Raw genomic sequence first — 23297 nt, 5'->3', positions numbered from 1 at the left:
TTTCTAAACAAACACATAATCCTAGGACAATTTAACAGGCATTATAAACCACGTGAAAAATGCTTTTGAAACCCATGAAAGAATTGGAAAATAATTGTATAAGATGGCTGAGGAAATCTGAAAAATGTAGAGTCCATTAAGCTGCACTAAATCAATAACCTGTACTCACAGAAATGTATTAATATGCATTTTTCATTATTGCTGTCCTGTTCTCCATCTGTCTCATAGTCCCCATTCTTAGCCAAACTCCTGCTTCATTAAAACCAATGGCACCAATTAATGAGCTAAGTTGGCATGAACCTCGTGCCAGCCATTCAAAACCTAGGGGAAAGATTTTAAAAGAACAGAAAAGAGAGAGGAAAAAAAAACAACACCCCAACTTCAAAAATGAGTCCTTTGAAATTTAAAGCGAAGGGAAGTTGGCTGGTCCGACAATCTCACTGATCTATCTTTTTGCAAAACTCAGAAAATTTCTAAGCCTGCAATCCTACTATTTCCCTCCCCAATTGCTTTATTTATTTAGTATTTCTAAAAATAATAATTTAGGATGCAAAAATGCATTTTCCTGGATAATTTTCCATGATTAATGCCTTCAGAAATTCAAGAGGAAACGATTACTTCTATTCTTGGATTATCTTTACTTAACAAAAGTATATTAAAATAACAACCCATGTTTACATTCCCTTTTACAGTTTCCAAGACATTTTGGAAATAGATTTTCATCCTTTTTCATCTGCAGGCTACCATATGTATCGAGTAGACAGTTTGATATTAGGGCATAAAAATCATCATATGTGGGTGTAGGCTTTCTTTGGGGACAGAGGTCTGACTGACTCTTGGGACCCCACCTTCAAAGCTTCTGTCCCTTTGTATCCCAACTTGTTCCCTGTCATTCCTCAACACTCTGGTCTTGTCTGCCGTTTCTCCTTGATGCCAATATACCATGTCCCCTTGGGCATCCCTGACCTTGGTTCTCCCCAGCTTGAAAGACTACGCCACTTCCCTGCAGGTCGTTCAACACTGAAGCTCTCTTCCCGTCTAACCCCAAAAGATCTTTCCTCTGAACTCGGGGCTGGTGTGGCCACAGGATCCGGCCAGCAGGGATTGGTGTTCCCGCCCAGTCTGTGAGCTCCTTGAGGGCTGAACCACGTCTTACATACGCTGTATTTTCCACAACCCCCTTTGCAGCGCTAACACCTAGTAGTTGACATTCAAAAATACGTGATGCTGATTGTTTGTTCCACTGGACACAAAAGGACCCCTACCAGGAATGCAAACAAGGTCCCTGGGTTTACGGCACTTTTGTTTTCAAATCAGGTTCACCTTGCTTATTTCATGCGCCCTTCGCAAGGGCGTTGGAGCACGGGGCGACTAACCTTTGCCTCCTGCAGGCCGCGGAGCTACAGAAAGCGCAAGTGTCTGCCCAGGGCTCCTCGGGCACCGCGGGCAGTCCCAGAGGACCCTGCTGCCCTCCGGGAATCTTCGGAGCTCGGTGAGAGAACGCGTTCCTCCGGGGACAGGGAGGGCCTGAGCCCTCACCTGTGTGGGCCGCGCCCGGTACCAGTCGGCACCTGTTAGGAGCTGGCCACACAGCGGGGCGAGTGGAGCCAGGCTCCCCGCGTCCCCGCCGCTCCGTCCCGCGTCCATGCCACTCAGCCCCCGCGTCCCCGCCGCTCCGCTCCCCGTCCCTACCGCTCCGTCCCGCGTCCCTACCGCTCCGTCCCGCGTCCATGCCGCTCCGTCCCGCGTCCATGCCACTCCGTCCCGCGTCTATGCCACTCCGCCCCGCGTCTATGCACTCTACCCCGCGTCCACACCGCTCCGCCCCGGCTCTAGCCTGAGCTCGCCTTCCGGCCCGCAACCTCCCGTGGGAAGACTGTCCTCCGTCAAACCGGCCCTGGTGCCACAGCGGCGGGCACCGCTGGTCTAGATGTCTAAACCTTGAAACTCACAACGAACAGGTGTCGCTTTTTCCAACTTACACAAATTACATTTTTTGGTTTAAAAAGCTTAAAACATGAAAATCGCTTCTTCAAACGCAGGCCCGCCGCCCGCCGCAGGCCCGGCCACTGCCCGCGTTGCTGTCCGGGATTCCAGGGCCGAGTGTCCTCTGGGCTCCTGCCGGACGGCCACCGCGCGCGGGCCGCGCCATGCTGCGCCGCCGTCCCGGGTGGGGGTCACGGGGTCACGGCCCACACCACCGTCCCGGGTGGGGGGTCACGGCCTGCTGCCGTCCCGGGTGGGGGTCACGGGGTCACGGGGTCACGGCCCACACCACCATCCCGGGTGGGGGTCGCTGCCATCCCGGGTGGGGGTCGCTGCCATCCCGGGTGGGGGTCGCTGCTATCACGGGTGGGGGTCGCTGCCATCCCGGGTGGGGGTCGCTGCCATCCCGGGTGGGGGTCGCTGCCATCCCGGGTGGGGGGTCGCTGCCATCCCGGGTGGGGGTCGCTGCCATCCCGGGTGGGGGTCGCCGTGGTGCGAAGGAGCTGGTGGGGGTAGGACCCGCCTGGGAGGAGGCCTGGGTGTCGCAGGAGCACGCGCGCCCGCCTCTCTCCTCCTCCTCCCTTGTCCTGAACCGCCAGCGCAGGGAAGGGGAAGGGGACCCGGGAAACCGTCCGAGCGCGCAGACTGTGCGCCTCTGTCTGAACCGATGCTCCAGCAGCAGCAGGAGAAGAGGAGGCAGAGGAGAGCAGCTAAGAAGGCGCCTCGCGGCTCCCTCACCGGCCCCGCGGTGTGGACGGTCTATACCACCGGCGTCCTCGCTGACGGGCAAGCCACATGAGATGCCACGGCGTCTTCCCTGCCTTTCACCCCCTCATGGCGAGTCTCTGGCTGTAACAACAGTCCACGTGCAGTGAAGACCATGTAGACAATATTTTTCAAAACTATGAATATAAAATATTCTCACCACTCAGCAATTGCTATTCATATTTTGATGGGGTTTTCTTCCAGTTTTTGTATATGTTCTGTGAAGCTGGAATTCTAGAGTACTTAATTGTGGAACCTGCTCTTGTCACTTCATACGCCACAAGATTTCGCCACATTAATATTTTCCAAAACGACACAGGGCAGGCAGCGCCAGCCCCAGGCCGGGCGCGGGGCCGGCTGTCGCGAAGGGCCCTCCCGCTGTTCGTCCTCCCCTCGCCGTCACCAGGGGTCCTCAGAGCACGCCTGTTGTGGGGCCATCTTTCCATGGCCTCCTGGGCTGCTTTGGAGACGATTTGAATCGGGACCGGGAGTACGGGATCGGGTCACATTTCCCAAACAATTAGGGTTCATTATCTGCCATTCGCTTGGCCCTGAGAGGAAATAGTCAGCATTGCACGGAGGAATCCAAAACACAAGGTTCCCAGGGGCTGGGCCCGCCGTTGCGGAGAGATCGGAGCCAATAGCTGTGCACACAGAAGACGGAGCAGGAGGCAGGTGCCGCGGGAGCCTGCCAGAGCCCGCCTCACCCACGACCAGCTGTGCCGCACGGACGGGGCGGCCAACCTCTCTGTTTCTGTACGATGGGATGAGAGCATCCGCGGGGCAGAGCAGTGGCGACGCCCGCCAGGTCAGAAGCACAAGGCACAAGCTAAGCTCTGATGAAGCCTGGAGACTGTGACTCTATCTCTGCACTTTTCTTTCTCTAGTACGTTGTAACAGGTGATTTCTAACAAGTGCGGCAGACACTTCGACAGGAAGAAATACGAATACATTTTGTATGAAAGAATAACATGCTCTAAAGAGAAAGGGGCAGATCGTAAACCGAAAGAGATCCCACCCAAAACTGTGGCCAAGTCGGTTCTCCTGGGTCCCTGCAGCTGGGATGTCCCAGCCACAGGGTAAAAGGTCAAAGTCCCCGCTCGGTTTCCCACTGTCTGCTGCCACCACACCCCTACTGGCAACATAATTCTTGGTGAGGAAGAAAAAAAAACTATACTTGCCTTGAAAAGCATTCATGCAAAATAAAGCCCAGATTCATACGGAATCTGACTGCTGCTCCACTTTCCCAAGCCGTATCCTGTTACCAGCTAAAGCAAACAGAGCGGTTTCAGCCCCGGGAACTGACAGGCAGTGCAAAAGGGCAGATGGAAAAGATTAAATATTTGTGCAAAAACCCATACCCCCTTCACAAAGGGCCGCCTTCGTCGGGAAGAAAAGGGAAGGGGGTGTGGGAGGAGAGGAAACCCTTATCTCTCCAGAGGAAGGAACGGCTTGGGCAGGAGGCAGTGGAGAAGGAGAGAGGAGCAGCCGAGGGGAGGACTCGAGCGGGGCACGTCCTCTGGCCACCCCGGCGGCTGCTGTCGCAGAGCTGCGCTTCTGACCCGGCGCAGGGCCGGCGGAGACGGGGTGGCTGGAGCTCTGAAGTGGCCGGGCTGCGATGGCAGAGAGGAAGAGCGGCACGCAGACCCTCTCATCAGCAGCACCCCTTGACTTGCAGGGGGGGCAGGGCGGCTGGGGCGAGGCCAGGGAAGCAGGTAACATGCGCATCAGCAGCGCAAAGGCCTGCCAGTGGGCACCAAAGGAGGACTTTAGAAAAGGGAGATTGGGGGAAATTGGAGTAAAGTAAAATTGCAGTTTTCTACTCTGCTGACAGTCGATCAAAGCTAGTTTCTGCCTCCAAGGCCTGGTCATGGCTGCCAGGAACTTTGAATTTAAAAAAAAGAAAAAAAAGAGGAAAGAGGGGAAAATCCAGTGTGCTAGAGCCCTGTGCGGCAGGGCGAGATTGCTGATAAGTTGAGCGTCTTTGTGGAACGGGGCGTTCCTGTGGACTTTGGAGCTGCCCGAGGGCCCACCGCGGAGGCCGGCCTGGGCCCAGAACACCCGCCGGGGTCCTTGAACTCAGCTCAAGCTGCCACACTTGAGGAGGAGGAGGAGGGCCTGTGGGAGGGACAGCCCTCGGTCCTCGGGCTAGTTGGGAAACCAGCCCGAGACTTCTCAAAAACTGCAGATGCCAGGCCTGGCTCGCTGGAGTTAAATGCGGCTTCCTGAAGGTGCAGTCCTGACGTGGATTTTTTTAAAACTCCCCAGTTGATTCTAAGGCAGCCAGGGTCATGAACTCTAAGCGGGAGACTTACAGGGGCCCTGCTAGGAATGGAGCCTCCCTGGCGGTGGCCCCGTCTCCTGGCGGGCGGGGGAGAGTGCCAAGTGCTCCTGCCTGTCAGCTGCGTCCTGTGCTCAGAACCAGGGAGTCGGCCCCTCCACCGCTGAGTCAACCTGAGGATCTCAGAGTTGAGCCAGTCATCGGGCAGAGAGCGGAGAGTGTGTGGCCCCCAGGCCATTGTCACTTGCCACCAAGGTCGGGAACCCCAAGGGCTGATATCCCGGACTGTCTCTGTTCTGTGGCTGCTCTTGCAGAAACTGATAAGGTGGCTGTGTAAACTCCACAACCTTACTGTGATTACAGAAAGCTGTGAGAGCCCTCCAAAAAATGCAGCACACACCCACTTTGGAAAAGTGCTCATTGGACATACACACAATTCCGTTTCAGGGACCCCACAGCCCCCTCCTCCCCCTGGAGAAGCTATCAATTGGTTCCAAATTTAAAACTACTCATCTGTGTTAAGTAGTGTCCAAAAAATCTTGAGTTTCCTTGTGTGCAGCCCACACTAAGTGCTGCACATGGTGATGGGTACGGACCCATTTCTCCCTCGGGGAGCTGGCCAGACACAGCCAGCACCGGGTGCACCTTCCACTGCCATCCCCAATGTCCTCCGGCACCCTCCCGAGCGCACACCTTGACACCTCAGTGGGTGGCTTCTGGCCCCGACTGCTGTGGGACTCAACTGGGGAACTTTTTAAAAATACTCCGTGCCTGGGCCCCACCCTCAGACCCTTATCTGCTTTATCTTCAGTGGGCGCTGGCATTCCTTAAAGCCGCCCGCGCCTCTCCGGGTAGCCTGGGCTGCGGGCCCCTGTCAGGGAGGCGGAGACAGCTGCCCCAGGACAGGCCCCGCGCGGTGTGGAGACTCCCCAATCTACGCACACCCGGCTGGAGGCTAAGCTAAATGGCTGGTTTTATAAGCTGCTTAAAGTTTAATAACCCAAAATATAGAGTGCTTTTTAGCTGTGTAGCAGAAAGGCACCAGCCTGGGAATGAGAAACCTCAGGTTCAGGTCCTGGCTGTGCTAACGATTCCGAGCCCCTGCCCGAGACCCGCTCCCGGGGCTGCCCTGCACCGGTGGTGGAGTGCAGTCTGCGGAGACCGCAGTTCCAACCCATCTCTGCAACGTGTGACCATCGTAACCTCTCTTAGGCTCTGCTCAATCATCAAATAGCACGATAGTATCACCGCATAGGGTTGTCATGAGTACTGACATACCTAGCATAACATCTGGATGTGGCCAGGCATGGTGGCTCACGCTGTAATCCCAGCACTCTTGGGAGGCCAAAGCGGGAGAATCGCTGGAGGCCAGGAGTTTGAGACCAGGCTGAGCAAGACCTAGACCCTCTTTCTACTAAAAACAAAAAATTAGCCAGGTGTGGTGGCTTGTGCCTATAGTCCCAGTTACTCGGGAGGCTGAGGCAGGAGGATCACTTGAGCCCAGGAGTTTGAGCTAGGCTGATTCCATGGCACTCTGACCAGGTGACAGAGTAAGACAAGAAAGAAAGAGAGAGAGAGAGAGAGAGAGAGAGAGAGAGAGAGAGAGAGAGAGAGAGAGAGAGAGAGAGAGAAAGAGAGAGAGAGAGAGAGAGAGAAGGGGGAGGAAAGGGAAGGGAGGAGGGAAGGGAAGGGAAGGGAAGGAGAGGGGAGGGGAAGGGAAGAGGGGGAAAAGGAAAGGGGGAGGAGGGGAGGGCAGGGGAGGGCAGGGGAGGGCAGGGGAGGGGAGGGGAGGGGAGGGAGGGAGGGAAAGAAATGCCAGCGCATAGTAAGTGCTCGATAAGGTTTTGCTATTATTATTGATACGAAAAATGTCGGGCGCCGGGATGCAGCCGCTTGCCGCCTCCGTAGTTCTGCATCTCTGTGGGCCAGTGCTGCACGTGGCCAGTTGGAGGGCACGCTGCTGGGGCCCCGAGGCAGAGAGGCACCCGCGGCTAGGGCCCCGGCCCTGCGGCCCTGAGGCTCCTTGGGACCCTGAGTGCCCGAATGCCCCCAGGCCCACTCGCGGCTGCCTGTTTCTGGCCACGCTGTTTGCATGATCCTGATTGGGTAATTTTTGAATCCCGCTGTTTTTGATTGGATGTTAAAGCTTGTTGTTGATTGGATGTTAAAGCTTCTAGTTGATTGGATGCTTTTTGAGCACTACCAAGGGTATAAAAGCAGGAGCAGAAGGGGGAGAAGATAGGAAGATGCGAAGAGAGCTGTAGCACTAGGCATGCTGAGCCTGATGTGGAAGAATAAAGGCTCTTCTCCGACTCTTCGTGTGCGGTTCGGTTCTTTGCCCGGTCAAACAAACAAGAGCTGGAACGAGAGCTGTGACGCTAGCTGTGCACGCTGCCGCAACATTATTATGACTTGGCAAACCTCGGGGAGCGCCGGGAGGGCGTGCGGCAGTGCCCGAGCGGCTCCCGTCAGCTGTGAAGCATGCGAGGCAGCCTGAAGCAGGACACGACTTAGCTGATTCCAGGGTCCCTGGGAAGTGCCCGTTCCAGAGGGACTGGGGCCACTAGCAGTTTCAGTGGTTTGCAGCCACTTCCTCACTGTGAGGCCGAGTGAAAACGAAGCGCTGGGGTCTGGGCAAAGTCTAAATACAAGGACAGCAGTGATCGGACTGAACTGGTCAAAGTAGAGAAGAAACCAAATTCAGGTGAGCACTGCCTCATTCTGGATATTTAAAGTGCTCCTGCAGCAGGTCCTAGAAGAGAGCAGAGGGCTCTGAAGTACTTAGGAAGCACAGCTCAGAAACCGCAGACATTTTCAAATTTTTCTCCCTGGTGTCTTTCCTGTGGGCACTGCCAAGTGCCCTGAAAAGATTACTGAGCCTCCAAAACTTCTGGCCTTTCAGTGAATAGGGAGCTTGTGAGAATGTAACTCCCCCAGTCAGCGCAAAAGAATCTGGCCTCTGATCAGAAACTGCTTTTATCTGCTCGGTGCCCTGTGCTCCCTTCAGCGGCACAGCGGACGGTGGCTCTCCCACACGCAGGCTCCGAGGCGTAAGCCTGCTGCCCGTTTGAACAGAGGAAAGTAGAGAAGGGAGAAAAATATCAACTAAATTCTCAAAAAATAGCCTGCCACGTGAAACACAAAGACTGTGGAGCCGTGGCACAACGGTCTGTCCGCTGAACAATCGAAACGTTCCACGCAGCAGATTCACGGGCGTGGCAGAGCACAATGGCTAACGCTCAGCAAGTGTTCCTACGTTGAAAACATAGCTAAGGGCTTTTCACTCATTGACGGACTGAATATTCTTAATAATCCTAAGAAAACGGATCGTATTCCTGTTCTGCAAATGAGAAAATTAAAGCTGAGTTTAATGAATTTGCCCAAGGTCATACAAGGTTAGTTAACTTGTTCAAGCAATTCTAGTCTGGGTCTTTCTGATGCAAAGCCCCTACTCTGAGCCATTGTATTACCCTACCTGAATACATAGCCCCAAACACAACGCACCCAGAATTTTAGCCTTCCATTCCTGAGAAAATGGTAATAGATTCCAAGGTATGAAGAATATGGAGTCGTCTTTTTCTCTCTCCTCTCTGGGATTCTTTCCTCCTTGTATCAGAGAACAAGTAACAAAAATAACCAAAGAGAAGGAACAGAAAGAAAGGACTAATGAAATAATTCGAATTCATCAAGAGACAATTGTACAAGACATTTTCAACCAAATTCACAGATTTTTCAGAAAGTTTAGATACTTAAAGTCTCCTTCAATGACAAGACAGTACTTATTTTTTTAGCAAATTTTCACACCAAAGGAGAGACATAAACTTCTCAGCCGTGTCCCTCACTCCCCCATCTGCTGACATTGCCACTGCAAAACTCTGGTGCCGCCGTGGGGTGTAAGCTTTGTGTGCCGAGGAGGCTTCTAGCTCTGTCTTGCCGATCAGCCAGCGCATATTTTAAACTGCTGCAAAAGCCTAAAACTGCAATGTGAAAAGGCAAAACAGCAGGAGAAGACAGATAGCAGTTCGGACTCAGCTATCACGCAAGGACACCAAAAAGAGAGATTCTATATGAGGCCAGGAGAAGCCGTCTAATGTGGCATCGAAGCTCCTAAAAGTTCCATGAAGAGGGACTCGATTGCATTTGTGTACTTTGCCCAAACTCAGGGTCTCCTGCCAGCCGGGAGCAGAGCTGCCCCGTCCCTAGGCCGCGGTGGCCGCGGGGCTGAGCTGATTGGAGTGTGAGCTGCATCCTGCACGTGACCGTCCAATCCACGTTTTCCCGCGGCTCATAATTTGACCCCTCTGGAGGTCTTGCTGTGTGCACTGAAACTGTCTGTCAGCTCCCCTGTGGACTGCTGGGTTCGGTATTTAATCTCCAACAGGAATCCCAGGGGTCAGAGTCCCCGTCTGTGAAGAATGCCGTAGAGTAATGAAACAGCAGACAAGTTCACCCTCAAGGAGGTGGCAGTCTGCACGCGGCTGACAAAGGACCTCAGACTGCAGACACTGCGGCCTGGGGCAGAGCGAACAGGGAAGAAAATTAGCTCGGGGAGAGAGATTCTTAAATCAGTGGGAAAAAGAAAAAACGTGTGATGTGAGGAGCCGCCAGCTACTGGGACATTTGGTCTCCATTAGCGGCACGGCGGCGCTGGCTGGTGCTGGTGCGTGCGCGTGGCGCTTGACGGGCACCCAGAGCGACGGCAGCAATACAGCTGCAGTGGAGCAAGTATGTGGAGGCATTAGAGCTAGAACGCACCAGTGTGTAAAATAACAAACCCAGATACTTGCGGGTCCCGGGCCTTCCCCGGCTTGCGGTTTCCCACGCTTGCGGGCGCAGCCACGCAGCGTCAGCTCTCGCTTTCTAAGTCAAAAGCACCCGAAACCGAGCACCAGCCTCGCCGTTAAATGCTCTCTCTGATTCGCACTCCGTACTCCTCTGCCTGTTGCCGCAGCCCGTCACCCCGGCCGGCGTCCGCAGGAAACGGTGGCGCGAGCTGGGACGCCACGCTCCGGCTCTGCGGCGCGACGGGACGTTTCCCTGCGCCTGCTCAGACTTCAGTTCTGGAACTCCTCCCGATAGCGTTGTGCAGATAGTTTCCTTCTTTGGGTTAGTAACAGATGGTGCAGTTTATTGGCCATGAACAGACTCGGGCCTCTCCTTACGGAAAGGCAACTGGGGAAATGGAGGCATTTACCCACCGCGGGGTTCCAGGCCAGCATCTCTGCCAACGGGGGCTTGGAACAGCTGAGCTGCATGAATTTCCGAGAGTCCCAAGGCAGTGCGATATCGCTGCAGTGGCCACCAAATCACTGTTTGGAAAATTTCTAGAATACTGAGGAGCTGTTATTAAGAACTTGCTATAGCAGGCATTTTTCATACGTTATTTCTAATTCTCAGACAACTCGACCTACGTCTGAGGAAGCTAAGATCGCAGGTATTAGGGGACCTGGGAAGGTCTCGCAGACAGTCGGGGACAGAAGTGGAACTTGTACCGCGCCCATTCGCCATGGAGGCCTCGCCCTTGGGCGCTCTGCTGCACCCGGCCCGGGACTGCGGCAGGAAGCCCGTCTTCCACCCTTCTCCTGGGCCCTTCCACACTCTTCCTCTTCTTACTCCTCCTCTGGGAGATCAGATGCGATGTCAAGAGGGGACGTCCCTGAAAATCAGCTGCTTAGCAGATGCGGAGCCTGGTGACTCACCCTGAGACGAGCTGGTCCGTCTAACTGCCAGCATCGGCATGGGAGGATGATTTCCACACCTATGATCGTAACGTTTCTCGGGGAAGCAGTCAGGACCTGGAACCCTGGCAGCCACCGTCCCACCGGTATGCTGTCCAAATACGAGGAGCGAGGCCGAGAACAGAGGAAATGCCTGGGAACGGCCTCCCGAGTTCCCGGCTGCCTGCCGTGTGGATGATGTGCCGTCCACTCCTCACCACGCCTTCCGCCTGCTGCCCGGGTGTACCCACACTTGCGTCTCCCCCGCCGCCGCCTCCAGGTTTGCGAAGCCCTTGGCTCTCAGGACGGAGCCAGTCTTGCCCAGCTGTGTGCCCATCGCGTGAGAGAGTCAGGTTCACACTTTGAGCGTTCACATTGATTTGAAATAGACGTTGCGGCACGCCGCTGTATACATTCTCCCCGAGTCGGACAGGGCTCTTCATGAGGCCCCTGAGAACAGCATTCCCACAGTTCCTGCCCCAACAGGCACCGTGTCTTCTCTTACTGGGGTCAAGAGCTGATAGACACATATTTGTGCCTTAGTTATATGAATCGTGTCGCTGGTGTTTCTCACAGCACATGGCATTGAGCAAGTAGGCCACAAGGCTGGTGATGTGTGGGTTGATCTGTGTGTGTGCATGTGTGAGTGTGTGTGCGCATGTGTGTGTGTGCATGTGTGAGTGTGTGTGCGCATGTGTGTGCGTGTGTGCATGTGTGAGTGTGTGTGTGCACGCACACGTGTGTGCGTGTGTGTATGAGTGTGTGCATGTGTGAGTGTGTGCGCGCATGTGTGTGTGCATGTGTGAGCGCACACACACATGTGTGTGCATGTGTGTGTATATGAGTGTGTGCATGTGTGAGTGTGTGTTGTGTGCATGTGTGCGTGAGTATGAGAGTGTGTGCAGGTGTGTGAGTGTGAGGGTGTGCGTGCGTGTGTGTTGTGTGAGAGTGTGTGTGCGCTGGCACTCATGCGCACGGGGCGGCAGCGGTGGCAGACGGCAGCTAGTGGAGCACCAGGAATCGGAAACGCGTCGTGGGTGGCGTCGCCCGGGAGAAAGGGCGGCGCGTGCAGGGAAAGCCCTGCATGATCACAAAGAGCAACACTGCACATTCCAGTCACTGTTTTCAACAAAACTCTCAGACACAACTCACACTCACAAGTCCCCCTAGAAGTAACGCGCCACACACAGCTGTTGGGCGACTTTGTTGACGACCTTTCGCTTTGAAAGACCCGCTGGTTCACTCCCCCACCGCTGGCTGAGGCAGAAGCAACGCGGCCAATTAGCAACCGGTCAGATACGGCACAGTGCGACTTCACATAAAATAATCCAATGAAACGAGAAAGTCCAGCTTCTCCCTCCTTGTTAGCGCCACGGTGAGCGGAACGGATGCTGGCCTTCAGAGTCAGAGCCGGGTTCGAGTTCTGGATCCCTTCCCTGGCGCGTGGTGTGGCGGGACCGCCGGTCTCTGTGCTGCCTCCCCGAGGGTCCGGCACGTCCCCCCCCGCGGGGTCCTTCCTGGGACGGAAGGAACAATGCGCGTAGAGTCTGGCACAGCACCTGGTACTCAATGAACGCCCAACGTATGTAGAAGATAGCACAGCAAAACCTCAGCCGCCCGTCAGCAGAGCCTGGCATCAGACAACGGAGAAAGAAACGCAGGAAGACTTGTAATGTGACAACTTTTCTTCCAGTCATCGCATTTCCTAGCTCTGTTCTAATGGGCGATGTGAATTTCAGGAAAAGTAAGATTTTTGTGAGAGAAGAGGACATTCCCAGGACACTCAAAGCTGATCTCTCAACGAATGGCGGCCACATCCCCTCTGCCGACGTCACTGTGCTGTTTGGTGGCTGTTCCTCTGGAAGCACGAGCGGCCGCGCTGCAGAGCCGCGGGGAGCCGGCCGCGCCACTGCCCGGCGCGGAGGCAGCGAGAAGGAAGCGCCTGCTCTCACGCTGAGCGTGGCTGAGCTTTGCGTTTGGCGTTCTGGGAGCATCGTCCCTCTGGTCCCTGTGAGGTGGGGCCAGCTGGAACATTCTAGAGAAAGAGGGGCAGGGCCCACGGCACAGCCCAACGGAGAGAACAAAAAGGCTGGCCTTATCCCGTGGGGGAAACAGGCCATCCCGCGGACGGGTGGGAGGCGACAGGGATGCCGAGGACAGAGCAGAGACCGCGCCGCACAGCCACCCTGGACGAGTGTCGCGTTTGCCAGGCGCAGAGCCAGGAACTGAGTCGCAGACAGCTTGAATGCCTGCGTCTTTCACCTGCGTCCTTTCACTTTTCTTTCTGCTTCTTCTTCCTTTTTTTTTTTTTTTTTTTTTGTCTCAAGGAAAACAACTGTGTTGGGCAGTCAGGGCAGATGTTAAAGTTTCCATGTGATAAACAGAGAAGCCGAGTCTCAGCAAGTAGAAGTTACGTGCGCCACGTTCACAGCAGAACTGAAAGTGCTCCCTCTCCTGCCCGCCCGCAGAGTCCCGCCCGCCCGCTCCCCCGACCGGCGGAACCTGCATTCGTGGTCGCCTGGACCAGCCCAGAATGCTCGACTGACCTCTGACCTGTTTCATAAGGTTAAGAACTACAAAAATCTATAAAGGACCTGCAGATTGGGGATGCAGGTTCATTAGTAAATAGTAAGGCAATACAGTAAAAAAGTAAACGCTAAGGCAATTTCTGTTTCTGGCGGCCACACTGCTGGGTGACACGCCACAAGCGTGGTGGCGTGTGCTCAGGGCAGGTCCGCAGTCACACAGACCTCCTGCGCGGCACCTGACAGCAGAGCGCCGACCGGGCCACGCGTAAACCCCACGTGTAAACCCCACGGGTAAACCCCACGCGTTCCCAGATGCTGCGCCTTGCCCTGGCGGCTCTCGCTTTGAGCGACCTCCTCCCTGTGTCCCCGTGTGTCCTAAAATATTGTCACTATCTACGAACGCCAGGGAAGGGTTAACACACATCACGGGTTCTGAACTGCAGTCTCCCTCGTGACAGTCAACATCCCAGACAGGATACTGCACATGCCGGCGATGTTAATGGAATCATAATGGTCTTACGTTTGCTGTTTTGCTCTTTCCAATCCATAAACCTCTTTTTTAACCTATAGCCTCTCCGGTTGGAAAGAAGCGAGTACAGTTTACTTAAGACTGTGTCGAGTCTCGCAAAAGGGAATCCCAGCTGCTGGCTAGGGACAGCCAGTCAGTCACCGCCGAAGGGAGAGAAAGCCCAGAGCCGAGGTGGATCCGAACCACACTTGCTCCCCTCTAGGTCAGTGGGCAAGAGACTGGAGGGGGAGGGAGAAAGAGCACTTCCTTTGGCCAACTCCTCGAGGTGCCCAGGAAATAAGGGGCAGCTGGAGGGGCCCTGACTCCTTTACACCTAAGATCCAATCTCAGATTGTTGCATCTGCTTGTGCATTTTCTAAAATACCATTAGAGATCTTCATGGGACTACCGCAATGAACTCCATGAAGTTCACCCAGGAACTATAACTTACAATATTACAGTGAGGTGAATTGTGGTCCCAAATAGATGTGTCCACCCAGAACCTCAGAGTGGGATCTTATTTAGAATAAAGATCTTTGCAAATGTAACTAACGTGAGGATCTCAAGATGAGGCCATCCTAGATTATGATGGACCCTAAATCTAAAGATGACTGGTTTTATCGGAGACAAAGAAGGAGAAAACAGAGAGACTGAGAGATGAAGGCCGCATGAGACAGAGGCAGGGACCAGAGTCACACACGCCAAGGAACACCAAGGGCTGCCCGCAGCCACCAGAAGCCGGAGAAAGTCAAGGAGTGAATTACCCCTATCAATGGGAGGCTCCAAAGGGACTCAAACCTGCCAACGCCTTGATCTCAGACATTAGCCCTCCAGAACCCTGAACAATAAATTCCTGTTGTTTCAAGCCACCGAGTTTGTGTCATTTGGTACAGCAGCTAATGCGCTCGCCTTCACAGAGATCGTATGCTGACCGGGCCAGATCTCCTGTGACCCGGCCTGAGGTTCTTCATAGCAGACAGGACCGCGTCCCATGCGGAGGGAGCATCATCTGAAAACACTTAAGGCCATATGCTAATAGTCACTCTGGTAAGGAGAGAACCACCTAGGAAAGTTCCGGTAAACAAAGGCTTTAAGGATCTACTCATACCGTCTCCAAACGGTTCTGATTAAGTCATCTGTAAGGGAAATGCTGTCTCCCACGCCCTGCATTCCACATCATCCAGAGTTTTGGCCGCCGATTAGAGCGCGTGGAGCTATCAGACTGGAGGCTCTAGAAGGTGGGAACTGGGTCTTTCTCCCTGGCACCAGCACAGGGCTTACAGGCTCATTATGTGCCTGTGCAAGGCCATCCTGTGTGGGCCTCGCTTGGCGGGTCTGGAGGTCTCCCGTGGAGGTCAGCAGCAGGCAGTTGACAGCCCGCCCAGATGGCCCTCCTACCTGAGCCCGATCCACCAGGACCTGCCTCCTCCACGGTGCCTGCCAAGCAGCGTCACTCGGCCTTTGCACACGGGGAAACGCCTGCCGGATGAACTGGTCCTCACTGCAGAGGACCCACTCATGCCAGCGTGGAGGTGGCGTGGGAATCCCGGCCTGCCAACCTATAAATCCACGGTCTTCTACTCCAGGCCAGAAATCATGCTGCAGCTTGGAATGAGCGTGACATTATTTGAGGAAAACATTGAATCTGTTTTGACTTTTGTAACTGAGCAATTTTCTTTTTTTTTGAGACAGAGTCTTGCTTTGTTGCCTGGGCTAGAGGGCCGTGGCATCAGCCTAGCTCACAGCAACCTCAAACTCCTGGGCTCAAGCAATCCTGCCTCAGCCTCCTGCATAGCTGGGACAACAGGCACGAGCCACCATGCCTGGCTAATGTTTTGTTTCATTTTTAGTTGACCGGCTAATTTTTTCTATTTTTAGTAGAGACGGGGTCTCGCTCTTGCTCAGGCTGTTCTCGAACTCCTGACTTTGAGCAATCCTCCCGCCTCAGCCTCCCAGAGTGCTAGGATTACAGGCGTGAGCCACTGCACCTGGCCTAGCTGAGTGATTTTTAAGCTTAAGTGCTCTTTTGCTTACAAGTCTTTTCTTGTAGCAAAACTTATGACTGACAGGACTCACCAACGAAGCTTTTTTTTTCCAAAATATTAACGAGGTACAAATGTTTTATGTCAGTGGTCCCCAAACTTTTTGGCACCAGAGACCAGTTTCATGGAAGACAATTTTTCCATGGACTTGGGGGTGGGAAGGGATGGTTTCGGGACTATTCAAACACATTACATTCATTGTGCAGTCAGATCTCTCTGCTCATGATAATCTGTATTTGCAGCCGCTCCCCAGCGCTGGCAGCACTGCCTCAGCTCCACCCAGATCATCAGGCGTTCGATTCTCATAAGGAGCCGCAACCTAGTTCCCATGCATGTGCAGTTTACAGTAGGGTTCTCGCTCCAGTGAGAATCTAATTCCACCGCTGATCTGACAGGAGGCGGAGCTTATGCAATGACCTGAGCGATGGGGAGCGGCTGTGAATGCAGGTGAAGCTTCGTCTGCTCACCTGCTACTCACCTCCTGCTGTGCAGCCCTGTGCCAGTCCTCAGCCCGGGGGTGGGGACTACAGTTTTAGGTTACATGAATCGCTGTTGTAATGTTTGTGTCCTGGCTATAGGTGTGCCCATCACCCAAATAACGTTCATTGTACCCATTAGGGTTGTTTCTCCCCTTCCCCTCCCCCTGGTTGATTTCCACTGGGTTTTGCTTCCCTTTGTGCACTTGCAGGCTCATTGGTGAGTTCCATTTTCATAGTGGGCACATGTGGTGTTTGTTTTTCCATTCTTGCCATACTTCACTTCAAAGAATAGTCTCCAGTTCCATCCAGATAATTGCAAAAGGTATTAATCCATTTTTTGTTATGGCAGAGCAGCACTCCATGGTATACATGTACCACATTCTGTTAATCCACTCATGAATTGATGAGCACTTGGGTTAATTCCACATCTTTGCATTTGCGAATTGTGCTGCAATAAACATTTGAATGCAGGTGTCTTTTTGGTAAAAGGGCTTCCTTTCCTTTGGGTAGAATTTCCACCCAGTAGTGGGATTGCTGGATCATATGGTAGTTCTTGGAGGAATCTCTGTACCGCTTTCCATAGCGGTTGTACTAATTTGCAGTAGCACCAGCAGCGTATAACATTCTTGTAAACCTCTGCCCCGGACGACGGCTGCACCCTTCACCTCTGAGGTCAGGGTGCCCACCCATTTCAAGGAAAGAACATCCGCTGCCCAACTGCTCTGTGAAGGCTCAGGCACTCGCGCCAAGGAAACTAGCCTAATGGTTTCCTGGGACAGGCCCCTGGGGAAAGGCCAGTGGAGACCCCCACAGCACGCACAGCCCATCCAGGTTGGGAAACCCACCCAGGCTGTCACGCTGCAGAGGAGCCAGGCAGAAACTCAGCATACTCCAATGAGACGCTCGTTCAACCGAGTGCAAGCGCGGCATACGGCGCCGTGGTGTACTACTCAGCCAGGAAAAGAAATGGAATGATGCTCTTTGCAGCAACCTGGATGGAACTGGAGACCATTATCCTAAGTGAAGCATCTCAGGAATGGAAAAACAAACACCACAAGTTCTCACTAATAAGTGGGAGCGCCACGGTGGGCAGCTGCCGCCCTATAGTGGCGCAAAGGACGCTGGAAACTCAGAGGGGCGGTGGGAGGGAGGGGAGAGGGAGACACGCACCTTTCGGGCGAGGTGCACTGCTCTGTGACAGGTGCACTGAAGGCCCTGCCCTTGGCACCGTACGCTTTATCCGTGTGACAGAAACACTTGCAACCCCTTAATATTTTGAAATTTAAAAATAAAATAAAATAAGATAAATGAGTATTTCATGTAAATAAATAAATAGAATTTGTTTGCCACAAAATTGCATAACTAAGCCCAATGCTCTGCCGCACCGCAGGAGCCGGGAGATCGGGAAGCTCAGGTGGAGCGGGCGGTTCGCGCTTCAGAGCTCGGGTTAGCGTCTGCGCAGATGGGACGCCGCCACCGTTCTGCACTGCAGCCGACCTGCGCCAGAAGTCAGCGGTGTCCCGAAAGGGGAAAAAGACAAATACCTCCGGGTCAGACGTTTAAGTGCGTCGCAGAGGCAGACGTGGCAGCGAAGGCTTCGTGAATGTGGCGTTCGTGCCTCGTGCCTGGTCCATGGGGCTCTAGAGCACCGCGGGCACCGCCCGCCAAAGGCGGAAGCGACCCGCCGCGGCCCTGGCGCAGGGCACTGAGCAACGAGCACATGTGCATTGACTGCCCACAGCGCGGAGTTTGGGACAGACCTAAGCTCTGGAGTCTGTAACCGCAGGCAGCGTCGCCGGGCTGTGCCCCACCCAAGTCCACAGCCCTCCCTTTATCTCCAACGCTGACATGCGGCCGGTCCTTCAAGGTCACGGAAAGGCGTCTCCTTTGTGAAGCTGCTTTTGATTTCATCACAGCCCAGCGTCACACGCGGGATTCTCCCTTATTTGAACCTCGAGCATTCAGTTTCCGCCTCTACGGCGACACGATCACAAGCTGCGTTCACGAGTTGCGTCCAGTCCACGGCCACGCCAGCCTGAGCTCGCCGCCTCGTCTGATCCCGGAAGCTGCGCAGTGTTGGGCCTGGGTGGTGCTTGGATGGGAGAAGTTATGTTCAAAAGAGTCAAATTGTCAGCCAGGTTCTAAACTCCTCGAACGCAGCGTCATGCCGTGTGGTGTGACCCTGCCACGTGCAGCACAGGGCCCCGCACAGAGCGGGCGTTTAACTCACTTGCTAGTGACGGACATGTACTAATAGTCGAAGGTTAGGGGTGACGAAGAAGAACATTCAATGTAGTTGCCTTCCTGCAGCGCTTTCTAAAGAAGTGACAGACACATACACACCCCACTAAGACAAAGCAGAAATGAAAAGAGAAGTTACAGTGACACAGTATGGAGACCACAAGCACAATAATATAAAAGCTCACCAAATTTAAATTAAAGTATTAATGTTATCAGAATATTTCTTATTTATATTACAGGTTAAAGTTGTTGTGCGATCGTGTCATCCAAGAAGCCGCACACGTCCTGGACCAATTGAGAAAACTAATCTTGGGTTTAGACCAATTGGGAAGTCTAATCTTGGGTTTTCCACTAACTAGTCACATGACTCTGAAAATGTACAACCTCTAAGGGGCCAAATTTCTATAACGTTCAGGAATTTGACTAAATCATCGCAATGGTTTTATAATTTTATGCTTTTGTAATAGCACTTCCTTTGTACCACATCCTCTCAATTAATATGACCCTCGGGTCCTTGTAAGAATACCAAAAAGCGAAGCTCTCCACTCAGCAAAAATAAGTATATTTTTTTCTTTTCCTTTTTTCTCTGAGATTTTTCTCAGCAACTTTTCATATTCCCAATTAGGATACCAAATCCCTACTTTGTATATCAAAGAGAAACAACTGCCTGAAAGTTAAAAAAGTAATAATAAAATAGGTTTAGAGGAATACCGTACCAGAAAAACATTTTAAAACAAGTTAAATTCATTTAATAGTGCAATATCTTAACATTTAGAAAAAGATAAAAATTCATGTCTACCAACATTGGGTCAATATTTTACCCATTCCTACCACATTAAGAATAAATATAATAATAATAGAAACAAAATAAATATAAGTGGAATAAATATAGCACTAGTATGGTAGTTTTATGTTTATCATAATTGTTCAAGCCATAATATAATGTTTTTGTTTGATAACCCATAATTTATTTTTTAGTCAAGTTTGGTGCTAATTAAGCTTTAAGACTAGCCACATCATTTTCACCTCCAAGCAAGTCTGTAAGAAGTAATAACCTGAATATCACCCAAGTGATGAAAATGAACAATTTCTGGATTTAAAGTTAGTCTTTGTATTTGGTGAGTACCCAGGAGGAAAAAAAAGAAAAGGGAATTATTTAAAGGCAGAATCTAAACTCTGCCTCGCCCTAGAAAACCATCATCTGCACAGCTTTCAATGAAAGGCATGGTCTGTGAGCATAGGGTTATGTTCAAGAGCAGGAAAAAGAAGAACGGAGACGTTTCATTCAAAACTGGTGTACTGGGTGCAGTGGCTCAAGCCTATAATCCTAGCATTTCAGGAGGTCACGACGGGAGGATTGCTTGAGGCCAGGAGTTTCAGACCAGCCTGGGCAACATAGCAAGACTGTCTCTACCAAAAACAACAAAACAAAACAAAACAGTAGCCTGGTGTGGTGGCGGGCTCATGTAGTCCCAGCTACTACTCAGGAGGCTGAGGTAGGAGGATTGCTTGAGCCCAGAAATTCAAGGTTGAAATGAGCCATGATCACACCATTGCACTCCAGCCTGGGTGACAAAGCAGGGCCCTGTTTCTAAAACAAACAAACAAAAAAAGCCACACATACTCAACAGTGTCATCTACGCACAGGTGTCTAGGTGGCCCTGGGTTTGTGCCGCTGCTCGCAGGTACCAAGGTCCAGGCAGGACGGCACTCCTTGTCTCAGGCCACACGACCATCTTTGCATTTCCAAAGCTTTTATTTTCCCCAGTTCCATTCCACTTTGTCATCTTTGGCCCATTCACAGAGACTTTTTCTACACAGGCTGTATAAAAAGTCAAGGTATGGTGCCAAGGCTAATTTTTTCTTCTTCCCAAATACTCACTTAGCAATCAATACTGGCTCCTAGCTGACTCCCAGAAGCCAATGCCTCGGAGACACTTGTTCTGAAGCGCAAAGTCAGCCAAGCACACGTCCTGGGAGATCCCTTTCTCACCTGACTGGACGGGGAGGCTCCTACCTCCTGGGCCCACACTGGCACATAAAATCTTTCTGATCATTTACTTAGAAGTATGTGTAAGCCCAGCTTAAATGAGGGGTGTGTGTGTGTGTGTGTTTCAATCTCACTTCCTGTGGCCTGAAAAATCTGCCAGTTTCTGATCATTTGAATTTTATCTTTCTACTCTGAGAGCCACATAGCAGAATCATGTTTCTTAGTTAAACAAACTGACTACAGAGGGTTACTATGTTGCCTCTTTAAAACGGGAAGCTGGGGTCGGGGTGGGAGTGGCTGATTTTTCCTACTGAGGGAGGCTCGGGCTGCGAACACCATCCCGAGGGTTAGGGGCTACGCCTTGGAAAGCAGGCCGGCGGGCATCTGCTCCTCCCAACCCTGGAAGCTCTGTCTGGCCGGGACAGCCACAGCCCTGTCCTGGGAGCAGGGCCCAGCCCCCACACCTGGCTCGGGTCCTGCTAGCGGCAGAGCTTCTCCCTCCTTCCTGCGCCCGAGACCTGACATGACCCGGGAGAAAATTCCAGCACACTCCCTGCTGCCCTCTGCCCCGTGGGCCTCCAGAGCAGGTGTGCCTCCGGGCCCACGTAGGTGGGCCTGACCGCAGAGGGAAAGCTTAGTGTCCTCTTCTGAATAGCCCGAAAGGAAGACACGAGCGTGTCCCCAGGGCCCAGATGTGAGCAATCAGATGACGAGAGGAGTCAGGATGGCGCTGGCCACTCCCCGCCCTCCGCGATGCTCCCCTGCTGGACGCGGCTGCCACTCCCTTTGCAGCTTTGGCTCTGATAACTGCGAAGAGCCTTCCAGAAGGCCACAGGGAGGTCTGCCTGTGAAAGACCGATCATTTCCCCCACTGCTGAGAAGCGCGCCAGGGACGAACCTCCGCCCCACGCTAGGCAATGAGGACGTGGCTCGCAGGTCTGCAAGCCTGAACTGCTGACGCCCCGGCCCCGTGCTGGCTCATCTGTGAAGCCTTAAAACAATTGCGTCTTCTCGAAAGGCCGCCAGGGGCCACCCACGCCGGACATGAGTCACCGGCAGCGCGTCCTGCGCATCCCACCGGCGGTGCCACCCACGGCTGCGGCGGCTCCCGGGGCGCAGAGGGAAGAATAACTTCTGCCGTGGACAGGAGCCCCACTGCGGCCATGCTCTCCGCTCTCGGACTCCCTCCTGGTAGCCAACATGGGGCTGACCCTCGGGCGCTTGGTTTCCTCACCCCACCCCAGATTCCCGCCAAAACCCAGACCCCGAGAGCAGCAGAACCATTACAAAGCGTCCTAGAATCCACGCTTACACACGATTGTCCCATCAGAGGCTATATGAAGGGCACAGCTTCATGATATGGAATGTGTGCAAATGTGTGTGTTTGCTTTTAAAAGGGGTTTCATGTGCTGAGGAAAGTGGGAACCTCTGTTCGAAAGTCATCAAGAGAAACAGGAAGAAGTCCATTCCTCCCTAAGCAACTTGAATGGCTCAGAAGTACTGGGGTGTCAGCCACCCACCAAACCCTGTCCCCAAATCCTGTGCCAAAGCAGAAATATATTACATAATTTGTTTTTATAAAAAGTAATCAGGCAGGAAAATACCCCCAAATTCCAGAAACACAGCCCTCCAGCTATGGGCGCAACTGGTTTATTCCATATTCCTTTCCCACCTAAAGAATGTTAAGATAAGCTTAATTTGATTAGAAGGAGACTTATATGCACACCAAGCATAGTTTCGGAAAGAGATTTGCTTTCAATAGTGGGAAATAAACTTTAATCTGGCAGGTGGAAAAAAACGTTCTGAATTAATAATGCAAATAGCACAGGCTTTCTGGATGTGGCTATAAAAGAATTTAATTACCCCCCTATTGTGTCAAGCTGTGGATTAACTTCAATTTTCAGAACAGCCCAGGATGCAAGAGTCAGGGTTTGATCTCCTCCTGAGGAAAATAAATGCTAAACCCTAACCACCACTGTGTGAGGAATCCTATTGTCCCCGTTGCATAGCGACCAGTCCCACTAGGCCACATCCTACTTTGGACAAAATGAAGTGCCCCAAAACTTAAACAACCCTGAGACCAGTTCACGTAAAAACTATGGGAACACGTAAAGTGCTTAGCGTCTGATCAAATCAGACTCCCCGGGATCAGCTCTGGCCGCAGGCAGGTGGCTCAGCAGCCATCATACTTTAGGGTCACATTCGGGCAGAGTCCAACTGGGGTGCACATTTTAACCACAGACTCAGCCACCAGGTCACCCCTCAGGACCTGCATGGCCTGGGCGGCCGACCGTGAAGCGCTTGTCACTCCCGCCGCCACGCAGCGCCAGCGCTGGTCCCAGAGGCCTCGCTGCGTGGGGCGAGGGCCGGCGCGGCCAGCTGGGGTGCGGTGGAAGAGCGGCAAGCCGGCTGGGAGGAGGCACCCCTGGTGGCCGTTCAGGACACTACAGAACACAGCCGTGCACAAAGGAGCCACGCATGTGTCCTGGGCCACTGTGGAGAGTCTCAAACCTAAGAAGAACTTGCTTCCAGAAAATAATAATAATAGGACTTGTAAGGAAACGCATCTTGGAGGACATTCGCCGAGGCCTATGCCCCCACCCTGACAGCACGCCCACCCCAGACGGCGAATGCCCACCCCTGGATGGGGTCTCCCAAAGCCCCTGCCAGGAGGAGTGACCCTGCCTCGATGGTTCCTCACGGTGGGAATGTGGGCTGACTTTGAACATAATGGCCCTGCCTGTGCTTCCACGAGCACCT

The sequence above is a fragment of the Microcebus murinus genome, chromosome 25 (genome assembly GCF_040939455.1).
Source record: "Microcebus murinus isolate Inina chromosome 25, M.murinus_Inina_mat1.0, whole genome shotgun sequence".
Classification (NCBI taxonomy): domain Eukaryota; kingdom Metazoa; phylum Chordata; class Mammalia; order Primates; family Cheirogaleidae; genus Microcebus; species Microcebus murinus.
The sequence above is the reverse complement of the archived record's forward strand: the minus strand, read 5'-3'. Positions refer to the sequence as shown.